At 40.4% G+C, this 18702-nt stretch overlaps 1 protein-coding gene across 2 annotated transcripts in view; it reads right to left on the bottom strand.

Moving 5' to 3' along the window:
- Positions 1-18702, bottom strand: part of LOC137396341 (proto-oncogene c-Rel-like) — a 142808-nt gene that overhangs the window by 63187 nt on the left and 60919 nt on the right. The gene's annotated exons all lie outside the window — the stretch shown is intronic.

Genomic DNA, 18702 nt, shown 5'->3' with positions numbered 1-18702 from the left:
TGATCTATGCTACCCCTCATAAGTAAACACTATAGTTGACCTATGCTACCCCTCACAAGTAAACACTATAGTTGAACTATGCTGCCCCTCATAAGTAGACACTATAGTTGATCTATGCTACCCCTCATAAGTAAACACTATAGTTGACCTATGCTACCCCTCATAAGTAGACACTATAGTTGACCTATGCTACCCCTCATAAGTAAACACTATAGTTGACCTATGCTACCCCTCACAAGTAAACACTATAGTTGACCTATGCTGCCCCTCACAAGTAAACACTATAGTTGACCTATGCTACCCCTCATAAGTAAACACTATAGTTGACCTATGCTACCCCTCACAAGTAAACACTATAGTTGACCTATGCTGCCCCTCACAAGTAAACACTATAGTTGAACTATGCTGCCCCTCATAAGTAGACACTATAGTTGATCTATGCTACCCCTCATAAGTAAACACTATAGTTGACCTATGCTACCCCTCACAAGTAAACACTATAGTTGAACTATGCTACCCCTCATAAGTAGACACTATAGTTGACCTATGCTGCCCCTCATAAGTAAACACTATAGTTGACCTATGCTACCCCTCACAAGTAAACACTATAGTTGACCTATGCTGCCCCTCACAAGTAAACACTATAGTTGACCTATGCTACCCCTCATAAGCAAACACTATAGTTGACCTATGCTGCCCCTCACAAGTAAACACTATAGTTGACCTATGCTACCCCTCATAAGTAAACACTATAGTTGACATATGCTGCCCCTCACAAGTAAACACTATAGTTGACCTATGCTACCCCTCATAAGTAAACACTATAGTTGACCTATGCTGCCCCTCACAAGTAAACACTATAGTTGAACTATGCTGCCCCTCACAAGTAAACACTATAGTTGATCTATGCTGCCCCTCATAAGTAGACACTATAGTTGATCTATGCTGCCCCTCATAAGTAAACACTATAGTTGACCTATGCTGCCCCTCACAAGTAAACACTATAGTTGATCTATGCTACCCCTCATAAGTAAACACTATAGTTGAACTATGCTGCCCCTCATAAGTAAACACTATAGTTGACCTATGCTACCCCTCACAAGTAAACACTATAGTTGATCTATGCTACCCCTCATAAGTAAACACTATAGTTGAACTATGCTGCCCCTCATAAGTAAACACTATAGTTGACCTATGCTGTCCCTCACAAGTAAACACTATAGTTGACCTATGCTGCCCCTCATAAGTAAACACTATAGTTGACCTATGCTACACCTCATAAGTAAACACTATAGTTGACCTATGCTGCCCCTCATAAGTAAACACTATAGTTGAACTATGCTGCCCCTCACAAGTAAACACTATAGTTGATCTATGCTGCCCCTCATAAGTAAACACTATAGTTGACATATGCTACCCCTCACAAGTAAACACTATAGTTGACATATGCTACCCCTCATAAGTAGACACTATAGTTGACCTATGCTGCCCCTCATAAGTAAACACTATAGTTGACCTATGCTGCCCCTCACAAGTAAACACTATAGTTGAACTATGCTGCCCCTCATAAGTAGACACTATAGTTGATCTATGCTACCCCTCATAAGTAAACACTATAGTTGACCTATGCTGCCCCTCACAAGTAAACACTATAGTTGAACTATGCTGCCCCTCATAAGTAGACACTATAGTTGATCTATGCTACCCCTCATAAGTAAACACTATAGTTGACCTATGCTACCCCTCACAAGTAAACACTATAGTTGAACGATGCTGCCCCTCATAAGTAAACACTATAGTTGACCTATGCTGCCCCTCACAAGTAAACACTATAGTTGACCTATGCTACCCCTCATAAGTAGACACTATAGTTGACATATGCTACCCCTCATAAGTAAACACTATAGTTGAACTATGCTGCCCCTCACAAGTAAACACTATAGTTGACCTATGCTACCCCTCACAAGTAAACACTATAGTTGACCTATGCTACCCCTCACAAGTAAACACTATAGTTGACCTATGCTGCCCCTCATAAGTAAACACTATAGTTGACCTATGCTACCCCTCACAAGTAAACACTATAGTTGAACGATGCTGCCCCTCATAAGTAAACACTATAGTTGACCTATGCTGCCCCTCACAAGTAAACACTATAGTTGACCTATGCTACCCCTCACAAGTAAACACTATAGTTGACCTATGCTGCCCCTCATAAGTAAACACTATAGTTGACCTATGCTACCCCTCACAAGTAAACACTATAGTTGAACGATGCTACCCCTCATAAGTAAACACTATAGTTGAACTATGCTGCCCCTCACAAGTAAACACTATAGTTGACCTATGCTACCCCTCATAAGTAAACACTATAGTTGAACGATGCTGCCCCTCATAAGTAAACACTATAGTTGACCTATGCTGCCCCTCACAAGTAAACACTATAGTTGACCTATGCTACCCCTCATAAGTAGACACTATAGTTGACATATGCTACCCCTCATAAGTAAACACTATAGTTGAACTATGCTGCCCCTCACAAGTAAACACTATAGTTGACCTATGCTACCCCTCACAAGTAAACACTATAGTTGAACGATGCTACCCCTCACAAGTAAACACTATAGTTGACCTATGCTACCCCTCACAAGTAAACACTATAGTTGAACGATGCTGCCCCTCATAAGTAAACACTATAGTTGACCTATGCTACCCCTCATAAGTAAACACTATAGTTGACCTATGCTGCCCCTCACAAGTAAACACTATAGTTGACCTATGCTGCCCCTCACAAGTAAACACTATAGTTGACCTATGCTACCCCTCACAAGTAAACACTATAGTTGAACGATGCTGCCCCTCATAAGTAAACACTATAGTTGATCTATGCTACCCCTCATAAGTAAACACTATAGTTGACCTATGCTACCCCTCACAAGTAAACACTATAGTTGACCTATGCTACCCCTCACAAGTAAACACTATAGTTGACCTATGCTGCCCCTCATAAGTAAACACTATAGTTGATCTATGCTACCCCTCATAAGTAAACACTATAGTTGACCTATGCTACCCCTCACAAGTAAACACTATAGTTGAACGATGCTGCCCCTCATAAGTAAACACTATAGTTGACCTATGCTGCCCCTCACAAGTAAACACTATAGTTGACCTATGCTACCCCTCATAAGTAGACACTATAGTTGACATATGCTACCCCTCACAAGTAAACACTATAGTTGACCTATGCTGCCCCTCATAAGTAAACACTATAGTTGACCTATGCTACCCCTCATAAGTAAACACTATAGTTGAACTATGCTGCCCCTCACAAGTAAACACTATAGTTGACCTATGCTACCCCTCACAAGTAAACACTATAGTTGACCTATGCTACCCCTCACAAGTAAACACTATAGTTGACCTATGCTACCCCTCACAAGTAAACACTATAGTTGACCTATGCTACCCCTCACAAGTAAACACTATAGTTGACCTATGCTGCCCCTCATAAGTAGACACTATAGTTGACCTATGCTGCCCCTCATAAGTAAACACTATAGTTGACCTATGCTGCCCCTCACAAGTAAACACTATAGTTGAACTATGCTACCCCTCATAAGTAAACACTATAGTTGACCTATGCTACCCCTCATAAGTAAACACTATAGTTGACCTATGCTGCCCCTCATAAGTAAACACTATAGTTGATCTATGCTACCCCTCATAAGTAAACACTATAGTTGACCTATGCTACCCCTCATAAGTAAACACTATAGTTGACCTATGCTGCCCCTCATAAGTAAACACTATAGTTGACCTATGCTGCCCCTCACAAGTAAACACTATAGTTGAACTATGCTACCCCTCATAAGTAAACACTATAGTTGAACTATGCTACCCCTCATAAGTAGACACTATAGTTGACCTATGCTGCCCCTCATAAGTAAACACTATAGTTGACCTATGCTGCCCCTCATAAGTAGACACTATAGTTGACCTATGCTGCCCCTCATAAGTAAACACTATAGTTGACCTATGCTACCCCTCATAAGTAAACACTATAGTTGACCTATGCTACCCCTCACAAGTAAACACTATAGTTGACCTATGCTGCCCCTCACAAGTAAACACTATAGTTGAACTATGCTACCCCTCATAAGTAAACACTATAGTTTACATATGCTGCCCCTCATAAGTAAACACTATAGTTGACCTATGCTGCCCCTCATAAGTAAACACTATAGTTGACCTATGCTACCCCTCATAAGTAAACACTATAGTTGACCTATGCTGCCCCTCATAAGTAAACACTATAGTTGAACTATGCTACCCCTCATAAGTAAACACTATAGTTGACCTATGCTACCCCTCACAAGTAAACACTATAGTTGACCTATGCTGCCCCTCACAAGTAAACACTATAGTTGAACTATGCTGCCCCTCATAAGTAGACACTATAGTTGATCTATGCTGCCCCTCATAAGTAAACACTATAGTTGACCTATGCTACCCCTCACAAGTAAACACTATAGTTGACCTATGCTGCCCCTCACAAGTAAACACTATAGTTGAACTATGCTGCCCCTCATAAGTAGACACTATAGTTGATCTATGCTGCCCCTCACAAGTAAACACTATAGTTGACCTATGCTACCCCTCACAAGTAAACACTATAGTTGAACGATGCTGCCCCTCATAAGTAAACACTATAGTTGACCTATGCTGCCCCTCACAAGTAAACACTATAGTTGACCTATGCTGCCCCTCATAAGTAAACACTATAGTTGACCTATGCTACCCCTCATAAGTAAACACTATAGTTGACCTATGCTACCCCTCACAAGTAAACACTATAGTTGACCTATGCTGCCCCTCATAAGTAGACACTATAGTTGACCTATGCTGCCCCTCATAAGTAAACACTATAGTTGAACTATGCTACCCCTCATAAGTAGACACTATAGTTGACATATGCTGCCCCTCATAAGTAAACACTATAGTTGACCTATGCTGCCCCTCACAAGTAAACACTATAGTTGACCTATGCTACCCCTCATAAGTAAACACTATAGTTGACCTATGCTGCCCCTCATAAGTAAACACTATAGTTGACCTATGCTGCCCCTCACAAGTAAACACTATAGTTGAACTATGCTACCCCTCACAAGTAAACACTATAGTTGACCTATGCTGCCCCTCACAAGTAAACACTATAGTTGACCTATGCTACCCCTCATAAGTAAACACTATAGTTGACCTATGCTGCCCCTCACAAGTAAACACTATAGTTGAACTATGCTACCCCTCACAAGTAAACACTATAGTTGACCTATGCTGCCCCTCACAAGTAAACACTATAGTTGACCTATGCTACCCCTCATAAGTAAACACTATAGTTGAACTATGCTACCCCTCACAAGTAAACACTATAGTTGAACTATGCTGCCCCTCATAAGTAGACACTATAGTTGATCTATGCTACCCCTCATAAGTAAACACTATAGTTGACCTATGCTGCCCCTCATAAGTAAACACTATAGTTGACCTATGCTACCCCTCATAAGTAAACACTATAGTTGACCTATGCTACCCCTCACAAGTAAACACTATAGTTGAACGATGCTGCCCCTCATAAGTAAACACTATAGTTGACCTATGCTGCCCCTCACAAGTAAACACTATAGTTGACCTATGCTACCCCTCATAAGTAGACACTATAGTTGACATATGCTGCCCCTCATAAGTAAACACTATAGTTGACCTATGCTGCCCCTCATAAGTAAACACTATAGTTGACCTATGCTGCCCCTCACAAGTAAACACTATAGTTGAACTATGCTACCCCTCACAAGTAAACACTATAGTTGACCTATGCTGCCCCTCACAAGTAAACACTATAGTTGACCTATGCTACCCCTCATAAGTAAACACTATAGTTGAACTATGCTACCCCTCACAAGTAAACACTATAGTTGAACTATGCTGCCCCTCATAAGTAGACACTATAGTTGATCTATGCTACCCCTCATAAGTAAACACTATAGTTGACCTATGCTGCCCCTCATAAGTAAACACTATAGTTGACCTATGCTACCCCTCACAAGTAAACACTATAGTTGACCTATGCTACCCCTCATAAGTAAACACTATAGTTGACCTATGCTACCCCTCATTAGTAAACACTATAGTTGACCTATGCTACACCTCATAAGTAAACACTATAGTTGAACTATGCTGCCCCTCATTAGTAAACACTATAGTTGACCTATGCTACACCTCATAAGTAAACACTATAGTTGATCTATGCTACCCCTCATAAGTAAACACTATAGTTGACCTATGCTACCCCTCACAAGTAAACACTATAGTTGAACTATGCTGCCCCTCATAAGTAGACACTATAGTTGATCTATGCTACCCCTCATAAGTAAACACTATAGTTGACCTATGCTACCCCTCATAAGTAGACACTATAGTTGACCTATGCTACCCCTCATAAGTAAACACTATAGTTGACCTATGCTACCCCTCACAAGTAAACACTATAGTTGACCTATGCTGCCCCTCACAAGTAAACACTATAGTTGACCTATGCTACCCCTCATAAGTAAACACTATAGTTGACCTATGCTACCCCTCACAAGTAAACACTATAGTTGACCTATGCTGCCCCTCACAAGTAAACACTATAGTTGAACTATGCTGCCCCTCATAAGTAGACACTATAGTTGATCTATGCTACCCCTCATAAGTAAACACTATAGTTGACCTATGCTACCCCTCACAAGTAAACACTATAGTTGAACGATGCTACCCCTCACAAGTAAACACTATAGTTGACCTATGCTACCCCTCACAAGTAAACACTATAGTTGACCTATGCTGCCCCTCATAAGTAAACACTATAGTTGAACGATGCTGCCCCTCATAAGTAGACACTATAGTTGACCTATGCTGCCCCTCATAAGTAAACACTATAGTTGACCTATGCTACCCCTCATAAGTAAACACTATAGTTGACCTATGCTGCCCCTCACAAGTAAACACTATAGTTGAACTATGCTACCCCTCATAAGTAAACACTATAGTTGACCTATGCTGCCCCTCACAAGTAAACACTATAGTTGACCTATGCTACCCCTCACAAGTAAACACTATAGTTGACCTATGCTACCCCTCATAAGTAAACACTATAGTTGAACTATGCTACCCCTCATAAGTAGACACTATAGTTGACCTATGCTGCCCCTCACAAGTAAACACTATAGTTGACCTATGCTGCCCCTCACAAGTAAACACTATAGTTGACCTATGCTACCCCTCATAAGTAAACACTATAGTTGACATATGCTACCCCTCATAAGTAGACACTATAGTTGACCTATGTTGCCCCTCATAAGTAAACACTATAGTTGAACGATGCTGCCCCTCATAAGTAAACACTATAGTTGACCTATGCTACCCCTCATAAGTAAACACTATAGTTGACCTATGCTGCCCCTCATAAGTAAACACTATAGTTGACCTATGCTGCCCCTCACAAGTAAACACTATAGTTGACCTATGCTACCCCTCATAAGTAAACACTATAGTTGACCTATGCTGCCCCTCATAAGTAAACACTATAGTTGACCTATGCTGCCCCTCACAAGTAAACACTATAGTTGAACTATGCTACCCCTCACAAGTAAACACTATAGTTGACCTATGCTGCCCCTCACAAGTAAACACTATAGTTGACCTATGCTACACCTCATAAGTAAACACTATAGTTGACCTATGCTACCCCTCATAAGTAAACACTATAGTTGACCTATGCTACCCCTCATAAGTAAACACTATAGTTGACCTATGCTACCCCTCATAAGTAAACACTATAGTTGACCTATGCTGCCCCTCATAAGTAAACACTATAGTTGACCTATGCTGCCCCTCATAAGTAAACACTATAGTTGACCTATGCTACCCCTCACAAGTAAACACTATAGTTGATCTATGCTGCCCCTCATAAGTAAACACTATAGTTGACATATGCTGCCCCTCATAAGTAAACACTATAGTTGACCTATGCTACCCCTCACAAGTAAACACTATAGTTGATCTATGCTGCCCCTCATAAGTAAACACTATAGTTGACCTATGCTACACCTCATAAGTAAACACTATAGTTGACCTATGCTGCCCCTCATAAGTAAACACTATAGTTGACCTATGCTACCCCTCATAAGTAAACACTATAGTTGACCTATGCTACCCCTCATAAGTAAACACTATAGTTGACCTATGCTGCCCCTCATAAGTAAACACTATAGTTGACCTATGCTACACCTCATAAGTAAACACTATAGTTGACCTATGCTGCCCCTCATAAGTAAACACTATAGTTGACCTATGCTACTCCTCATAAGTAAACACTATAGTTGACCTATGCTACCCCTCATAAGTAAACACTATAGTTGACCTATGCTACCCCTCATAAGTAAACACTATAGTTGACCTATGCTACCCCTCATAAGTAAACACTATAGTTGACCTATGCTACCCCTCACAAGTAAACACTATAGTTGATCTATGCTGCCCCTCATAAGTAAACACTATAGTTGACATATGCTGCCCCTCATAAGTAAACACTATAGTTGACCTATGCTACCCCTCATAAGTAAACACTATAGTTGACCTATGCTGCCCCTCATAAGTAAACACTATAGTTGACCTATGCTACCCCTCATAAGTAAACACTATAGTTGACCTATGCTACCCCTCATAAGTAAACACTATAGTTGACATATGCTGCCCCTCATAAGTAAACACTATAGTTGACCTATGCTACCCCTCACAAGTAAACACTATAGTTGATCTATGCTGCCCCTCACAAGTAAACACTATAGTTGATCTATGCTGCCCCTCATAAGTAAACACTATAGTTGACCTATGCTACCCCTCATAAGTAAACACTATAGTTGACATATGCTACCCCTCACAAGTAAACACTATAGTTGACCTATGCTGCCCCTCATAAGTAGACACTATAGTTGACATATGCTGCCCCTCATAAGTAAACACTATAGTTGACCTATGCTACCCCTCACAAGTAAACACTATAGTTGATCTATGCTGCCCCTCATAAGTAAACACTATAGTTGACCTATGCTACCCCTCATAAGTAAACACTATAGTTGACCTATGCTGCCCCTCATAAGTAAACACTATAGTTGACCTATGCTACACCTCATAAGTAAACACTATAGTTGACCTATGCTACCCCTCATAAGTAAACACTATAGTTGACATATGCTGCCCCTCATAAGTAAACACTATAGTTGACCTATGCTACCCCTCACAAGTAAACACTATAGTTGATCTATGCTGCCCCTCATAAGTAAACACTATAGTTGACCTATGCTACCCCTCATAAGTAAACACTATAGTTGACCTATGCTACCCCTCACAAGTAAACACTATAGTTGACCTATGCTACCCCTCACAAGTAAACACTATAGTTGATCTATGCTACCCCTCACAAGTAAACACTATAGTTGATCTATGCTGCCCCTCATAAGTAAACACTATAGTTGACCTATGCTACCCCTCATAAGTAAACACTATAGTTGACCTATGCTACCCCTCACAAGTAAACACTATAGTTGACCTATGCTACCCCTCACAAGTAAACACTATAGTTGATCTATGCTACCCCTCACAAGTAAACACTATAGTTGATCTATGCTACCCCTCACAAGTAAACACTATAGTTGATCTATGCTGCCCCTCATAAGTAAACACTATAGTTGACCTATGCTACCCCTCATAAGTAAACACTATAGTTGACCTATGCTACCCCTCATAAGTAAACACTATAGTTGATCTATGCTGCCCCTCATAAGTAAACACTATAGTTGACCTATGCTACCCCTCATAAGTAAACACTATAGTTGACCTATGCTACCCCTCATAAGTAAACACTATAGTTGACCTATGCTACCCCTCATAAGTAAACACTATAGTTGATCTATGCTACCCCTCACAAGTAAACACTATAGTTGATCTATGCTGCCCCTCATAAGTAAACACTATAGTTGACCTATGCTACACCTCATAAGTAAACACTATAGTTGACCTATGCTACCCCTCATAAGTAGACACTATAGTTGAACTATGCTGCCCCTCATAAGTAAACACTATAGTTGAACTATGCTACCCCTCACAAGTAAACACTATAGTTGACCTATGCTGCCCCTCATAAGTAAACACTATAGTTGAACTATGCTGCCCCTCATAAGTAAACACTATAGTTGACCTATGCTACCCCTCATAAGTAAACACTACAGTTGACCTATGCTACCCCTCATAAGTAAACACTATAGTTGATCTATGCTGCCCCTCATAAGTAAACACTATAGTTGACCTATGCTACCCCTCATAAGTAAACACTATAGTTGACCTATGCTACCCCTCATAAGTAAACACTATAGTTGACCTATGCTACCCCTCATAAGTAAACACTATAGTTGATCTATGCTACCCCTCACAAGTAAACACTATAGTTGATCTATGCTGCCCCTCATAAGTAAACACTATAGTTGACCTATGCTACACCTCATAAGTAAACACTATAGTTGACCTATGCTACCCCTCATAAGTAGACACTATAGTTGAACTATGCTGCCCCTCATAAGTAAACACTATAGTTGAACTATGCTACCCCTCACAAGTAAACACTATAGTTGACCTATGCTGCCCCTCATAAGTAAACACTATAGTTGAACTATGCTGCCCCTCATAAGTAAACACTATAGTTGACCTATGCTACCCCTCATAAGTAAACACTATAGTTGACCTATGCTACCCCTCATAAGTAAACACTATAGTTGATCTATGCTACCCCTCACAAGTAAACACTATAGTTGATCTATGCTGCCCCTCATAAGTAAACACTATAGTTGACCTATGCTACCCCTCACAAGTAAACACTATAGTTGAACTATGCTGCCCCTCATAAGTAGACACTATAGTTGATCTATGCTACCCCTCATAAGTAAACACTATAGTTGACCTATGCTGCCCCTCATAAGTAAACACTATAGTTGACCTATGCTACCCCTCACAAGTAAACACTATAGTTGACCTATGCTACCCCTCATAAGTAAACACTATAGTTGACCTATGCTACCCCTCATTAGTAAACACTATAGTTGACCTATGCTACACCTCATAAGTAAACACTATAGTTGAACTATGCTGCCCCTCATTAGTAAACACTATAGTTGACCTATGCTACACCTCATAAGTAAACACTATAGTTGATCTATGCTACCCCTCATAAGTAAACACTATAGTTGACCTATGCTACCCCTCACAAGTAAACACTATAGTTGAACTATGCTGCCCCTCATAAGTAGACACTATAGTTGATCTATGCTACCCCTCATAAGTAAACACTATAGTTGACCTATGCTACCCCTCATAAGTAGACACTATAGTTGACCTATGCTACCCCTCATAAGTAAACACTATAGTTGACCTATGCTACCCCTCACAAGTAAACACTATAGTTGACCTATGCTGCCCCTCACAAGTAAACACTATAGTTGACCTATGCTACCCCTCATAAGTAAACACTATAGTTGACCTATGCTACCCCTCACAAGTAAACACTATAGTTGACCTATGCTGCCCCTCACAAGTAAACACTATAGTTGAACTATGCTGCCCCTCATAAGTAGACACTATAGTTGATCTATGCTACCCCTCATAAGTAAACACTATAGTTGACCTATGCTACCCCTCACAAGTAAACACTATAGTTGAACGATGCTACCCCTCACAAGTAAACACTATAGTTGACCTATGCTACCCCTCACAAGTAAACACTATAGTTGACCTATGCTGCCCCTCATAAGTAAACACTATAGTTGAACGATGCTGCCCCTCATAAGTAGACACTATAGTTGACCTATGCTGCCCCTCATAAGTAAACACTATAGTTGACCTATGCTACCCCTCATAAGTAAACACTATAGTTGACCTATGCTGCCCCTCACAAGTAAACACTATAGTTGAACTATGCTACCCCTCATAAGTAAACACTATAGTTGACCTATGCTGCCCCTCACAAGTAAACACTATAGTTGACCTATGCTACCCCTCACAAGTAAACACTATAGTTGACCTATGCTACCCCTCATAAGTAAACACTATAGTTGAACTATGCTACCCCTCATAAGTAGACACTATAGTTGACCTATGCTGCCCCTCACAAGTAAACACTATAGTTGACCTATGCTGCCCCTCACAAGTAAACACTATAGTTGACCTATGCTACCCCTCATAAGTAAACACTATAGTTGACATATGCTACCCCTCATAAGTAGACACTATAGTTGACCTATGTTGCCCCTCATAAGTAAACACTATAGTTGAACGATGCTGCCCCTCATAAGTAAACACTATAGTTGACCTATGCTACCCCTCATAAGTAAACACTATAGTTGACCTATGCTGCCCCTCATAAGTAAACACTATAGTTGACCTATGCTGCCCCTCACAAGTAAACACTATAGTTGACCTATGCTACCCCTCATAAGTAAACACTATAGTTGACCTATGCTGCCCCTCATAAGTAAACACTATAGTTGACCTATGCTGCCCCTCACAAGTAAACACTATAGTTGAACTATGCTACCCCTCACAAGTAAACACTATAGTTGACCTATGCTGCCCCTCACAAGTAAACACTATAGTTGACCTATGCTACACCTCATAAGTAAACACTATAGTTGACCTATGCTACCCCTCATAAGTAAACACTATAGTTGACCTATGCTACCCCTCATAAGTAAACACTATAGTTGACCTATGCTACCCCTCATAAGTAAACACTATAGTTGACCTATGCTGCCCCTCATAAGTAAACACTATAGTTGACCTATGCTGCCCCTCATAAGTAAACACTATAGTTGACCTATGCTACCCCTCACAAGTAAACACTATAGTTGATCTATGCTGCCCCTCATAAGTAAACACTATAGTTGACATATGCTGCCCCTCATAAGTAAACACTATAGTTGACCTATGCTACCCCTCACAAGTAAACACTATAGTTGATCTATGCTGCCCCTCATAAGTAAACACTATAGTTGACCTATGCTACACCTCATAAGTAAACACTATAGTTGACCTATGCTGCCCCTCATAAGTAAACACTATAGTTGACCTATGCTACCCCTCATAAGTAAACACTATAGTTGACCTATGCTACCCCTCATAAGTAAACACTATAGTTGACCTATGCTGCCCCTCATAAGTAAACACTATAGTTGACCTATGCTACACCTCATAAGTAAACACTATAGTTGACCTATGCTGCCCCTCATAAGTAAACACTATAGTTGACCTATGCTACTCCTCATAAGTAAACACTATAGTTGACCTATGCTACCCCTCATAAGTAAACACTATAGTTGACCTATGCTACCCCTCATAAGTAAACACTATAGTTGACCTATGCTACCCCTCATAAGTAAACACTATAGTTGACCTATGCTACCCCTCACAAGTAAACACTATAGTTGATCTATGCTGCCCCTCATAAGTAAACACTATAGTTGACATATGCTGCCCCTCATAAGTAAACACTATAGTTGACCTATGCTACCCCTCATAAGTAAACACTATAGTTGACCTATGCTGCCCCTCATAAGTAAACACTATAGTTGACCTATGCTACCCCTCATAAGTAAACACTATAGTTGACCTATGCTACCCCTCATAAGTAAACACTATAGTTGACATATGCTGCCCCTCATAAGTAAACACTATAGTTGACCTATGCTACCCCTCACAAGTAAACACTATAGTTGATCTATGCTGCCCCTCACAAGTAAACACTATAGTTGATCTATGCTGCCCCTCATAAGTAAACACTATAGTTGACCTATGCTACCCCTCATAAGTAAACACTATAGTTGACATATGCTACCCCTCACAAGTAAACACTATAGTTGACCTATGCTGCCCCTCATAAGTAGACACTATAGTTGACATATGCTGCCCCTCATAAGTAAACACTATAGTTGACCTATGCTACCCCTCACAAGTAAACACTATAGTTGATCTATGCTGCCCCTCATAAGTAAACACTATAGTTGACCTATGCTACCCCTCATAAGTAAACACTATAGTTGACCTATGCTGCCCCTCATAAGTAAACACTATAGTTGACCTATGCTACACCTCATAAGTAAACACTATAGTTGACCTATGCTACCCCTCATAAGTAAACACTATAGTTGACATATGCTGCCCCTCATAAGTAAACACTATAGTTGACCTATGCTACCCCTCACAAGTAAACACTATAGTTGATCTATGCTGCCCCTCATAAGTAAACACTATAGTTGACCTATGCTACCCCTCATAAGTAAACACTATAGTTGACCTATGCTACCCCTCACAAGTAAACACTATAGTTGACCTATGCTACCCCTCACAAGTAAACACTATAGTTGATCTATGCTACCCCTCACAAGTAAACACTATAGTTGATCTATGCTGCCCCTCATAAGTAAACACTATAGTTGACCTATGCTACCCCTCATAAGTAAACACTATAGTTGACCTATGCTACCCCTCACAAGTAAACACTATAGTTGACCTATGCTACCCCTCACAAGTAAACACTATAGTTGATCTATGCTACCCCTCACAAGTAAACACTATAGTTGATCTATGCTACCCCTCACAAGTAAACACTATAGTTGATCTATGCTGCCCCTCATAAGTAAACACTATAGTTGACCTATGCTACCCCTCATAAGTAAACACTATAGTTGACCTATGCTACCCCTCATAAGTAAACACTATAGTTGATCTATGCTGCCCCTCATAAGTAAACACTATAGTTGACCTATGCTACCCCTCATAAGTAAACACTATAGTTGACCTATGCTACCCCTCATAAGTAAACACTATAGTTGACCTATGCTACCCCTCATAAGTAAACACTATAGTTGATCTATGCTACCCCTCACAAGTAAACACTATAGTTGATCTATGCTGCCCCTCATAAGTAAACACTATAGTTGACCTATGCTACACCTCATAAGTAAACACTATAGTTGACCTATGCTACCCCTCATAAGTAGACACTATAGTTGAACTATGCTGCCCCTCATAAGTAAACACTATAGTTGAACTATGCTACCCCTCACAAGTAAACACTATAGTTGACCTATGCTGCCCCTCATAAGTAAACACTATAGTTGAACTATGCTGCCCCTCATAAGTAAACACTATAGTTGACCTATGCTACCCCTCATAAGTAAACACTACAGTTGACCTATGCTACCCCTCATAAGTAAACACTATAGTTGATCTATGCTGCCCCTCATAAGTAAACACTATAGTTGACCTATGCTACCCCTCATAAGTAAACACTATAGTTGACCTATGCTACCCCTCATAAGTAAACACTATAGTTGACCTATGCTACCCCTCATAAGTAAACACTATAGTTGATCTATGCTACCCCTCACAAGTAAACACTATAGTTGATCTATGCTGCCCCTCATAAGTAAACACTATAGTTGACCTATGCTACACCTCATAAGTAAACACTATAGTTGACCTATGCTACCCCTCATAAGTAGACACTATAGTTGAACTATGCTGCCCCTCATAAGTAAACACTATAGTTGAACTATGCTACCCCTCACAAGTAAACACTATAGTTGACCTATGCTGCCCCTCATAAGTAAACACTATAGTTGAACTATGCTGCCCCTCATAAGTAAACACTATAGTTGACCTATGCTACCCCTCACAAGTAAACACTATAGTTGATCTATGCTGCCCCTCATAAGTAGACACTATAGTTGACCTATGCTGCCCCTCATAAGTAAACACTATAGTTGAACTATGCTACCCCTCACAAGTAAACACTATAGTTGACCTATGCTGCCCCTCATAAGTAAACACTATAGTTGAACTATGCTGCCCCTCATAAGTAAACACTATAGTTGACCTATGCTACCCCTCATAAGTAAACACTATAGTTGACCTATGCTACCCCTCATAAGTAAACACTATAGTTGATCTATGCTGCCCCTCATAAGTAAACACTATAGTTGACCTATGCTACCCCTCATAAGTAAACACTATAGTTGACCTATGCTACCCCTCATAAGTAAACACTATAGTTGACCTATGCTACCCCTCATAAGTAAACACTATAGTTGATCTATGCTACCCCTCACAAGTAAACACTATAGTTGATCTATGCTGCCCCTCATAAGTAAACACTATAGTTGACCTATGCTACACCTCATAAGTAAACACTATAGTTGACCTATGCTACCCCTCATAAGTAGACACTATAGTTGAACTATGCTGCCCCTCATAAGTAAACACTATAGTTGAACTATGCTACCCCTCACAAGTAAACACTATAGTTGACCTATGCTACCCCTCATAAGTAGACACTATAGTTGACCTATGCTGCCCCTCATAAGTAAACACTATAGTTGAACTATGCTACCCCTCACAAGTAAACACTATAGTTGACCTATGCTGCCCCTCATAAGTAAACACTATAGTTGAACTATGCTGCCCCTCATAAGTAAACACTATAGTTGACCTATGCTACCCCTCATAAGTAAACACTATAGTTGACCTATGCTACCCCTCACAAGTAAACACTATAGTTGACCTATGCTACCCCTCACAAGTAAACACTATAGTTGACCTATGCTACCCCTCATAAGTAAACACTATAGTTGACCTATGCTACCCCTCACAAGTAAACACTATAGTTGATCTATGCTGCCCCTCATAAGTAGACACTATAGTTGACCTATGCTGCCCCTCATAAGTAAACACTATAGTTGACCTATGCTACCCCTCATAAGTAAACACTATAGTTGACCTATGCTGCCCCTCACAAGTAAACACTATAGTTGAACTATGCTACCCCTCATAAGCAAACACTATAGTTGACCTATGCTGCCCCTCATAAGTAAACACTATAGTTGACCTATGCTGCCCCTCACAAGTAAACACTATAGTTGACCTATGCTACCCCTCACAAGTAAACACTATAGTTGAACTATGCTACCCCTCACAAGTAAACACTATAGTTGATCTATGCTGCCCCTCATAAGTAAACACTATAGTTGACCTATGCTGCCCCTCACAAGTAAACACTATAGTTGACCTATGCTGCCCCTCATAAGTAAACACTATAGTTGACCTATGCTACCCCTCACAAGTAAACACTATAGTTGATCTATGCTGCCCCTCATAAGTAAACACTATAGTTGACCTATGCTGCCCTTCACAAGTAAACACTATAGTTGATCTATGCTGCCCCTCATAAGTAAACACTATAGTTGACCTATGCTGCCCCTCACAAGTAAACACTATAGTTGACCTATGCTGCCCCTCATAAGTAAACACTATAGTTGACCTATGCTACCCCTCACAAGTAAACACTATAGTTGAACTATGCTACCCCTCACAAGTAAACACTATAGTTGACCTATGCTACCCCTCATAAGTAAACACTATAGTTGAACGATGCTGCCCCTCACAAGTAAACACTATAGTTGACCTATGCTGCCCCTCATAAGTAAACACTATAGTTGACCTATGCTACACCTCATAAGTAAACACTATAGTTGACCTATGCTACCCCTCATAAGTAAACACTATAGTTGACCTATGCTGCCCCTCATAAGTAAACACTATAGTTGACCTATGCTACCCCTCATAAGTAAACACTATAGTTGACCTATGCTGCCCCTCATAAGTAAACACTATAGTTGAACTATGCTGCCCCTCACAAGTAAACACTATAGTTGACCTATGCTGCCCCTCATAAGTAAACACTATAGTTGACCTATGCTACCCCTCATAAGTAAACACTATAGTTGACCTATGCTACCCCTCACAAGTAAACACTATAGTTGACCTATGCTGCCCCTCATAAGTAAACACTATAGTTGAACTATGCTGCCCCTCACAAGTAAACACTATAGTTGACCTATGCTGCCCCTCATAAGTAAACACTATAGTTGACCTATGCTACCCCTCACAAGTAAACACTATAGTTGAACGATGCTGCCCCTCATAAGTAAACACTATAGTTGACCTATGCTACCCCTCATAAGTAAACACTATAGTTGACCTATGCTACCCCTCATAAGTAGACACTATAGTTGACCTATGCTACCCCTCACAAGTAAACACTATAGTTGACCTATGCTGCCCCTCATAAGTAAACACTATAGTTGACCTATGCTGCCCCTCACAAGTAAACACTATAGTTGACCTATGCTACCCCTAATAAGTAAACACTATAGTTGACCTATGCTGCCCCTCACAAGTAGACACTATAGTTGACCTATGCTACCCCTCACAAGTAAACACTATAGTTGACCTATGCTGCCCCTCATAAGTAAACACTATAGTTGACCTATGCTACCCCTCACAAGTAAACACTATAGTTGAACTATGCTACCCCTCACAAGTAAACACTATAGTTGACCTATGCTACCCCTCATAAGTAAACACTATAGTTGAACGATGCTGCCCCTCACAAGTAAACACTATAGTTGACCTATGCTGCCCCTCATAAGTAAACACTATAGTTGACCTATGCTACACCTCATAAGTAAACACTATAGTTGACCTATGCTACCCCTC

Source organism: Watersipora subatra, chromosome 5 (genome assembly GCF_963576615.1).
Source record: "Watersipora subatra chromosome 5, tzWatSuba1.1, whole genome shotgun sequence".
Taxonomy (NCBI): Eukaryota; Metazoa; Bryozoa; class Gymnolaemata; order Cheilostomatida; family Watersiporidae; genus Watersipora; species Watersipora subatra.
Note: the sequence above shows the minus strand (reverse complement) of the source record. Positions and strands in the feature narration are given on the sequence as shown.